Source organism: Danio rerio, chromosome 14 (assembly GCF_052040795.2).
Source record: "Danio rerio strain M-AB ecotype USA chromosome 14, GRCz13ab, whole genome shotgun sequence".
In the NCBI taxonomy this organism is placed as follows: Eukaryota; Metazoa; Chordata; class Actinopteri; order Cypriniformes; family Danionidae; genus Danio; species Danio rerio.
Genome location: NC_141034.1, coordinates 50,708,715 through 50,720,000, shown reverse-complemented (window position 1 = coordinate 50,720,000; position 11,286 = coordinate 50,708,715).

Here is an 11,286-nt window from a genome sequence, read left to right as displayed (position 1 = left end):
CTCTCTCTCTCTCTCTCTCTCTCTCTCTCTCTCTCTCTCTCTTCATATCTTCATATCTTGCTGTGCCTTTTTGTAAGTCATATATGTCTTGTTTGTCACCATTTTCACTTGTTTCATGCTTTATCTTACATTTTGCACAGATTGTTTCTTGATGGGTTTGTCTGTCGGTCCTTGTTTTTCTATGACTGCAAAAAAAATAAAAATAAAATTTAAAAACTCACCACAGAGTTCAGGGATCAGAAAAATATCAATCTGTAAACATTTTTATATTTTAAATGAGGAAACTAAACATGCGTTATGGATGTGACAGTTTACAGAATTACAGTATACGACTTACTTTGTAGAACGTCTGTGAATTAAACTGCACAACACAAAAGAAATAATGCTTATCAAAATGATAAAGGTACAGGCTCACTATAGAACAAAAATGACTGATTTTATTTGACGTTTTTTGCATTTATGAGCAAAAAGCTTCATTATGAATCGTTATGGATTTGTTGTGCCACTTGTCTGACTTTGGTAAATCAAATATAATTGTTTGAAAACATTGACAGATATTTTTGAGTATTTTATACCAGTGGTTCTCAAAGTGGGGGTCGGGACCCCCCGAGGGGTCGCGGGACAATGAAAGGGGGTCGCCTGGTTGTTTCCAAAAATCTTTTTATTTTTATTAAACCATAAGAATTACCATATTTTATCCATAACCTTCTGAAGAGACAAAAAATAATCGTTTATACCATATATAGTTACTATAGTAGCTTATAGTTACTACTTCTATTGGATTACAACCACTGGGGTAATTACATTGTATTAAAGACACAGCAATAGCGTCAGATGCAGCAGATTTCATAACACCTGGTTAAACTTTGTGGCCCATTTCCAGCTCTCTTACATTAAAAAAATGAAAAGAAGACTGAATGGACTTGGGTCCATTGGTGTGTGTGCACTATTGCATGCAAGGTTTCTGTATTTATAACCACCTCAGAGTATATTGGGGGTCGCGACTCACTGGCATTGTCATTTTGGGGGTCGCGGCCTGAAAAGTTTGGGAACCCCTGTTTTATAGTACTGTAAAAAACAAGCCTACACAAAAAACCTAGAAAGAGTTGCGCTGCTTTGGTGAAAACTTTATTTTATTCATGACAAGGTTGGCATTTGCATGAAATTGCTCTGTTTATATGATAGTAATTACCACACTTTGTTAATGAATGCTACAGCATGTACTGTACTGAACTGATAAACTGTAGCCTAATTAATACTGTACTATCAGCTATATACAGTACATTTTCGTTTCTACTACATGAACGGTGTGTGTATTAAGTTTGTGATAAATGACCAAAGACTAGTATAATGCAATTCTGCATTAACAGTTTTGTTGATCAAGGAACATCATTGTTGTTCAAAACTAATATTCATACTTATTCCTACCCCTGAACCCTAACCCTAACTGTAATTAATTCCCAAATTCAGTGGGTAGTTGGATAACAATGATGTAACGTTTCCAGATAATGTTAAATTTATAACCCTAACTGTAAACCTATTAACAGAATCTGTCAATGTATCCCTTAAATCTGATTGGCTGATTTGAATGTTGTTCTAGGATCAACACAGATGTTGACCCATACTGGTGAAATCACACTAACCAAAAGCTATGGTGCATTATGTACTTTTCAGTAATAATATTAATAATACCTTTTATTCATAGGTGCCTTTCAAAGCACTCAAGGACACCTTACAGCAGATCACAAGCACGTCATAAAATACAAGCAGTAAAAATAACAATCAGCATAATATTAAACCAGTAAATCATTAGCAGCTATCCTGAACAAAAACTTTTTTATTTAAAGTTGGAAATCGAGTCCACCTGGCGAATGTGCAAAGGCAGGGAATTCCATAACTTTGGTGCTTTACAACTAAAAGCCCTGTCACCAAATTACTTCATCTTAAATAAAAATGAATGAATGAATGAATGAATGAATGAAATTTATTATCCTCTACTGAAGCAGGAAGATTCTCACAGTATTTCCTGTGATATATTTTCTTCTGGAGAATGCATTTTTTGTTACAATTATTTAACAATTTTAAGGTCAGTATTATTAGCCTCCTTAAGAATTGATTTCCCTGAATTGGCTAAAAAACACTGCTTATAATTACTCTAACTTGCCTAATTAACCTAATTTACTCCTTAAACTGCACTTTGAATACTAGTATTTTGCAAAATAGCTAGTGAAATATTATGTACTGTTATCATGGCAAAGACAACAGAAATTAGTTATTAGAAAATAATTAATAAAGAAATTGTGTTTAAAATGTGTTTTTAAAAAATCTAATTAAACAGCACTTGGGAAATATTTGAAGAATAATTAGAATTTCACAGGAGTGCTAAACATTTACTGTATATACAGTTGAAACCAGAAGTTTACATACAATCTAAAAAAAGAAATATAACCATTTCAACATGTCTGATGGTAAATCGTACTAAACGTTTACTATTTTAGGTTCGTTAGGATTACCTAAATCATTTACATTGGCTAAATGCCAGAATAATCAGAGAATTTTTTTTGAGAATTTTTTATTAATTTCTAGACAGTCAAACGTTTACATTTCCTTGGAATTTTTTTTAGCTTTGCTTTTAAACTGTGTAACTTTGGTCAAATGTTTTAGGTATCCTTCCACAAGCTTCTCACAACAGTTTAAAGGATTTTTGGCCTGTTCCTCCTGACAGAATTGGTGTAACTGAGTCAGATTTGTTGGCTGTCTTGCTCGCACAAGCTTTTTCAACTCTGCCCACAAATTTTCTATAGGATTGAGATCAGGGCTTTGTAATGGCCACTCCAAAACATTCACTCTGTTGTCCCTAAAGCACATTTGAACTAATTTGGCAGTATGCTTAGGGTCATGGTCTGTGTGGAAGACCCATTTGTGGCCAAGTTTTAATTTCCTGGCTGATGTCTTGAGATGTAGCTTCAGTATTTCTACATAATGTTCTTTCTTCATGATGCCATCTATGCTGTGAAGTGGACCAGTCCCTCCTGCAGCAAAACAGCCCTACAACATGATGCTGCCACCCCATACTTCACAGTTGGGATGGTGTTCCTAGGCTTGTAAGCTTTCCCCTGTGTTCTACAAATGTAACACTGGTCATTATGGCCAAACAGTTCAATCTTGGTTCCATCAGACCACAGGACATGTGTCCAAAAATTAATCTTTTTCCCAGTGTAATTTAGCAAATTGTAATCTGGCTTTTTTTGTTGGTTCTGGCTTGTTGATTTTCACTTGTTGTCACACACAGAAGCAGTGTGTTTGAGGTTTTCCTTAAATACTATTCTACAGTGGTGCCTCCAATTAACTCAAATGTTGTCAATAGCCAATCAGAATCTTCCAAAACGTTGACATCATTATCTGAGCTTTTTTAGAGGCAGAATAATCTTATTGTATGTAAACTTGACTTTCAAGAAAAGTTATAACGATTTCTTAAAAAAATATCTCTCTAATTATTCTGCTATTAAGCATAACAAAAACAAATGTGATAATTCTAACTTACTTAAAAGAGAAAATGTTTAGTCACATTAACATCTGACTTTTTTTTTAAGTGGTAATGTGCCTTTTTACACAGTGTATGTAAACTTCTGGTTTCAACTGTAAATGATCATTTTGTTTAATGTATTTATTTTGCAAAGTCATACTAGCATCTGATGTTGTGTTGATTTGTTGTCGTGTGCAGATTAAAGAGCAACGTGGAAATCAGATGATCAGTCTGTCTTCACGCTCCGCATTAAACATAATCAATAGTCTGAATATTATTCATCACAACAGCATCAGGCTGTGACAGAAGTAATAACCAGAGCACCGAGCTGCTCTCTCAATACTGAATAATGGGCAATATAGCAGATTTACACCCTAGAGGCCTTCCTTAAAGAATTATGCCTTTGTCCATGGCTTTTAATGAGATGCTTATTTTATTTATAGGATTTCCACAACATTTCCTCATATCCAAATCAAATCCTTATTTCAGAGATATAAGGTGATGCGCAAATAATATATGCTCTTGGATTATTTGGGCTCAAGGGAAAGCTAATACAATTTTAATAATTACTTTACAATTACTACTGCACGGCTGAACTGCACTTAAGTGTATGCAGTATGTAAACATCCCTCATCAAACAGAAGGTCCCTGCTGTTTAAGTCACTAAAATGCTCAAGCAGTGTGGTGCGAATTTAATTTCTTCACTTCCCTCATGCATATAAACACATGGCTTAGCCAGTAAACACAACAGAGTCGTAGATAGTGAACTCAATTGATTAGAATATAAAAATAACACCCTGAGTGTTTTTTTTAAGCTGAATGAACAAACACATGCAAATTACGTATACATGTTTCTCTTACAAAAATACTCTTTGGATTTACTACATTTTTAAAGGTTAATTAGTTGCAAATAATGTCTATATTGGCTGAATTTAAACAAAAAATAAAACTTTGGTAATGTTCAACCTAATTTGTTTGTTTAAATTCAGCCCATACTCTATACGCTTACTGGCCACTTTATTAGGTACACCTTACTAGTACCGAGTTGGACCCCCTTTTGGCTTCAGAATTCCCTTAATTCTTTGTGGAATAGATTCGAAGGTACTGGAAATATACCTCAGAGATTTTGCTCCATATTGATGTGATAGCATCATGCTGTTGCTGCAGATTTGTCAGCTGCACATCCATAATGCGAATCTCCCGTTCCACCACATCCCAAAGGGGCTTTATTGGATTGAGATCTGGTGGCTGTGGAGGCCATTTGAGTACAGTGAACTCATTTTCATGTTCAAGAAACCAGTCTGAGATGATTCGTGCTTTATGACATGGTGTGTTATCCTGCTGGAGCGAGCCATCAGAAGATGGGCACACTGTGGTCATAAAGAGATGGACATGGTCAGCAACAATACTCAGATAGGCTGTGGGGTTGACACGATGCTTAATTGGTACTAATGGGCCCAAAGTGTGCCATGAAAATATCCCTCACACCATTACACCACCTCCATCACCAGCCTGAACTGTTGATACAAGGTAGGATGGATCCATGCTTTCATGTTGTTGATGCCAAATTCTGACCCAGACGAAGCTTGAACCAGAGACCTTCTTGCTGTGAGGTAACAGCACTACCTACTGCGCCACTGCATCGGCATTTCCATTTAAATTGTGTTTATTATTTTTAGTTTTTGTTTCTAGTTCAGTTTTTAATTCAGAATATGCCGTGTCAACAAGCAAAGTTGTGTTTGCGCAGCTGACTTTACCCAATGTGCAAGAAACAAAAATAAAATAATCAGCTGAACAAGCACTGAATCTAAAACACTACAAATGCAATGAATAAAAGTTAAATTTACAAAGAATTCGGGAAAAAAACGACTTAATATTAAAGATATATATGTAGTTAAACATGCCTAATTTACATTTTTTGGCAAATGAAAAAGATTGAGCACTTGTTTTATATGTATGATATAATTGTGTATTTAATATGTTTAATATGTTGTATTTCGGCAACATAGAGACAGTGGTTACTTCTGTCGTCTCACAACAAGAAGGTTGTTGGTTTGAGTCCCGGCTAGGTCAGTTGGCATTTCTGTGTCGAGTTTGCATGTTCTCCCTGTGTTGGCATGGGTTTCCTCCTGGTGCTCTGGTTTCCCCCACAGTCCAAAGACATGTGCTATAGGTGAATTGGATAAACTAAATTGGCCAGAGTGTATGAGTGTGAATGAGTGTGTATGGTTGTTTCCCTTACTAGGTTGCCGCTAGAAGGGCAGTTTCGTTCAGCTGTGGCAACAACTAAAATATAAAGGGTCAAAGTCAAAGGAAAATGAGTGAATTAATGAATGTCTAGATTTTTTAATATTTTTTTTGCATAATTTTCAGTTTTTGTTTTAGTGTTTGCGCAGCTTACTTTAACCGATCTGCAAGTAATAAAAATAATAATTTGAACAAGCACCGAATCCAAAACCATACAAATGCAATGAATAACAATAAAATTTAAATGAAGAAAAAAATGTCTTAGTCTTTAAGATATATATGTAATTAAACATGTCTTATTTACATTTTTTTTTTTTTTTTGGCAAATGAAAAAAGAGAGAACATGTGTTTTATGTGTATATGTATAATATCTTTCTATATAATATAAAATCTATAATCTGATGTATATAATCATGCATATGGCTGTAAAAGCGCATCCACAGGTACTTTATAAACAGCTGCAGGTCAGATTTTCCACCACAGAATAAGTGCTTATTAATTCAAAAAATTATTATATATTTTGATAATTGTCTTTGTATTTCAGTTGTTTTTTCAGTGAATGTTGTTGTTATTTTCATTTATTTAGTTTAAGGTTTACATCTATTGTGAATTTTAATTTAATTTCTGTAAACGAAAAAGCTTTACCTCCAATATATTCTTACCCAGCAGGCACGCAATGTTATAAGACGTTAATTTTAGGTTAGATTTAGGTTGTGACGTCAGGTGACCAAAATCCAACTTTGAGCCCTGATCAAAAGTCACATTGACATTAAATACTGAAATTTATTCGGCGGATATGGCAACCAAAATCCAACGTCTGATAGACGTTATAGTGATAACGTCCACACAACGTCAAGCTGTAACATTATTAGATGCTGATATTTGGTTTAATTTAGGTTGCATTTTGGGTTCTGACGTCAACCCGATTTTCATTTCCAAACAAAATGCAATGTTGCGATGACATAGGGGTGCAACATCAATCTGACATCATGTTAATGTTCTGTGCCTGCTGGGTAGTTTTCATTAGATAGTCTTAGTTTTCGTTTAATAAAATAAACTCGGTGTGAACATGGAATGAACTTTTGGGTTTCTGTATGTGGTTATTATTTTGTTTTTATGTTTATGCAGAGAAAGTTTAATTTATGCACCCCAGGCCGCCAAGAAAGAGCAATAAACAACTGCTGAAAGAAATGCAAGGACACAGAGGGAAGGGCTGCAGTGAAAAACAAATTGGCACTTTCTTTTTACAATGTTATCAGCATATTTTACAACACAAACTCTATGTTTGCACATTAAACAGTGCTGAGTGCAATAGGTCCCCATTGTTCACTAGCAATTGCAAAAATTCAGGGTTGTGTTATGGAAAAATCGTTTTTCTTTCAAGACATTTCCTCAATATGCAACATGATTGATTTCACTCTTTCATTCATAAACGACCCTTCGCGTGCTGAAGACAAGCAGTAGAAAAAAATCTATTCATACTCAGAAACTAGTTAGCAGAAATATTGATTGATTTCGAAATTAATGTTTTATGTTATTTGGTAAGAAGTATTGGCTTTCTACACACTAATGTAAGCTGATTTAGTGTTATTAAACCTAATAAATGAACTTTTTATGCATCTGTTTTACAAAGAACTGATGTCAGAATTTTGTCACGCTAAAAAAATGCAAGATTTCACACAAAACATTTATGCTGTCTTAACACAAATCGATGAAGCTAACAAATTTATGGATTGGATTGTGGATTGAACGTATAGGATTGGGGGATGTCGACCAATTTTGGCACTTTTACCACAGGACTCTAGAATGAATAGGCAGAGTGAACTGTGTCGGTATAATGGAGTCGACAAACTTGGTTGGTAAAAAAAGGTGCACAAACAACAGCAACCAACCAACAGTGTCTGAGGTTTTTGCTGAAATCACTAAGAACAAGCGTGAAAGCGAAAGATTAAAGCAGTGTATAGATTCAAAAAGCCAAAGAGTCGTTAGATGGAGACAAGATAAATTAAATATCACATTTAACAACTATAGTGAGACGTGATCCAGTGCTACATCCTTGACAAACTGTTCGACATGCTCTGCTTTCTGGGGTTTTGTGCTCAAAGCACCCGCTGACTGCTGGAGCTCAGACGTGCACATTTGCTGCAGTGAATGACTGTGTGTGTGTGTGGTCACGTGATGTGCGTTTTCAGTGGTATAGTGTGGAAAGAGGGCTTTTCAGAAATGCTAGATGAAACGGCCGTGTGGACGTGGATTTTTTTCATTCCAAAATGTAATTTTAAAACTAAGACGTATTAGTGTTTAAACGGGGCTGATGTGTGTGTGTTTTTTGTGAGCGGACTGCTGCTGCGATGGGGGTGGGGCGGAGGATCGCGATGCCGGGTCAGCATCGTGATGTCTATGAGCCATTAACGATGACATCGTCTAATGACCCAACCCTAACATAAACAATTAATTTGTCCCAAAACAATCTCCAGAATTGTGTTTCAGCTTGTTTTAAATAATTAGTTTGAACAAGCAGTAATATATCTATTATCTATATCAGAATGGTGTGCAGACGGTTTATCATGTCCTACTTTTAGATTTTGTTCGGAAAATGCATTGATAAATAGTTTTTTTTTTGTTTTTTGTTTTTTGCTGAAGGACCCCGAGAAGCACAAGATCTGCCTGTATGAGGTTGGAGATTAAAGGGCCACAAGATGGAGATCATGGATGACGACGTTCCCAGTCTGTTCTGTTACGGATTCACAGACAGAGTCGGCAGCATCATGGTCAGCTGTGGAACGTAAGTGATTTCAATAGGTTTCGCTACAAACATGGGGATGTAAGATGACCAAAATCATTTGAGATCTCCAAAAAAAGAGACAGAAATATCAATAAAGCTCACACAAAATAGGTTTCTTAAAAGAAAAATACTTCTCAAAACTTAAAAGTTTGCGGTCAGTACGATTGTTTTAAAATAAGTTTCTCCTGCTCACCAAGGCTGCATTTATTTAATCAAAAATACAGTACACACTGTGAAATGTTATTGCACTATAAAATAACTGTTCAAAAGTAGTTCATAATTTAATTAAATAATTTATTCCAGTGATTTTAATGATGACTTTTTCAGATTCATTACTCCAGTCTTCAGAGTCACATGATCCTTTAGAAAGCACTCTTAATATTAATTATAATTATTATTGTTGTTTTGTTGTTGTTGTTGTTGTTGGTATTGTTGGTATTGTTATTATTATTATTATTATTATTATCGCCATCATTATTTATATTATATATTATTATTATTAATGGTAATAATAATAAAAGCAATAATGACTGGAGTAAACATATATGTATCATTTGAAACTACATACAATAAGAAAGCAGTTATTTAAAAATTAAATAAATATTTAGCAATTTAATCTTTTTTTTTTTTACATTTAATAAATGCTGCCTTGATAACTGGAATAATTTTCTTTAAAAAAAACATGAAAAAAGAAAACTGACCCCAAACTTTTGACCGGCAGTGTGTGAATATAATATTTTATATACATTTCTTGAGGGTAGAAACCATCTGACTTGCTATAATGCCTGGTTCTACACGTGTTGTCCAACACAAATCGATTAAATTAACTTATTAATTTTACAAATTTAAGTGGATTTAAGTTGTCCTCAAAAAACCTTAGAAATTGTGTTGTTTCAATTCATTTTTAATAAGTCGTTTAAACAAGCAGCAAAAGCCTATTTTGAGTGTGTAATAAACAGACAGAAAATGCAAAGCTTGAAAAATCCTCAACACAGTCCAGTTACACTGTTTCATCCCTTTTAGTCAGCTGGTTCAGAAATCCGAGTTGCATATGAATCCGATGATTCTCTCCATGATGTTTCTCCGTCAGAAGACATGACTCCTGCAGGATCCCCGATGCGGATGATGGATGCTGTTTGAGTTCCTCAGCTGTTTGAGCAGCACCCACAGCAGAAGTCCCATTAGAAGCAGCAGGAGCGTGAAGATGCCCAAATACACACTGAAGTTCCAGCCCCATCCCGCTGTCAGAGGCAGAGAGGTGGACTCCACCAGAAACCTCCTCGGGGAGGGCATCGGTGGCAGTCAATACTATCGCAGCTCTTCTGGGAATCCTGTGATCAGGCAGTGTGAGATTCATCCATGACAGCTGTCCCTGGTGCCGCTGTTTATTGATAATCTACAAGGAGGCGAGCTGTGTGACTTTCTTTGATCCTCAGCAAAATGAAGGCTCTCCGTAGCAGTGCCCCCTCCTACTGTTGTTGAGTCACACCCACACCCCTTTATATGTGTGTGTGCGTGTGTGTGTGTGTGTGTGACCAAGCCAATGAGTGTATGTCCATGTGTGGGTAGGTGTGCCTTGTGTGTGTGTGTCCTCACAATACAGCAGTACCAGTAAAGTATGACGACCTTATGAGGATTTTTTTTCACACAGAATGAAGTATTTTGATCTTGTGAAAATGCAGATTGTTTTCAGATTGTCACAAGTACATCAGTATTCACAGCCTTTCCTCAATACTTTCTTGATGCACCTTTAGCAGCAATTACAGCCTCAAGTCTGTTTGAATATGATGCCACAACCTTGGCACACCTGACTTTGGATTTTTTGCCCATTCCTCTTTGCAGTACCTCTCAAGCTCTATCAGGTTGGATGGGAAGTGATGGTGTACAGCCATTTTCAGATCTCCCCAGAGATGTTAAATAGGATTTAGGTCTGGGCTCTGGCTGGGCCACTCAAGGACATTCACTGAGTTGTTGTGAAGCCACTCCATTGGTGTATTGTCAAGAGCATTCTGAAGCAGGTTTTCATTCAGAATCTCTCTGTACATTGCTGCATTCATCTTTTCCTCTGTTATTGATCACCTCCCTGACCAAGGCTCTTCTCCCCCGATCACTCAGCTTAGATGGCCAGCCAGCTCTAGGAAGAGTCCTGGTGGTCCCAAACATCTTCCACTTACGGATGATGGAGGCCACTGTGTTCCATATTGGAACTTTCAGAGCTGCAGAAATGTTTCTGTAACCTTCCCTAGCCTTGTGCCTTGAGACAATCCTATCTCTGAGGTCTACAGACAATTCCTTTGTCTTCATGCTTGGTTTGTGCTTTGACATGCACTGTCAACCCTGGAGCCTTATATAGACAGGTGTATGCCTTTTCAAATCATGTCCAGTCAACTGAATTTACCACAGGTGAACTCCAATGAAGCTGCTGAAACATGTCAAAAATAATCAGAGGAAACAGAATGTACCTGAGCTCAATTTAGAGCTTTACAGCAAAGGCTGTGAATACTGGTGTACATACGATTTTTCAGGTTTTTATTTTTAATAAATTTGCAACAATTTCAAAAAATCTTTTTTCACATTGTCATTATGGGGTATTGTGTGTAGAATTTTGAGGAAATACATTAATTTATCCATTTTGGAATAAAGCTGTAACATAAAAAAATTGTTGAAAAAGTGAAGCGCTATGGAGACTTTCCGGATGCACTGTATATCAGCAAAAAGATAACTGTGT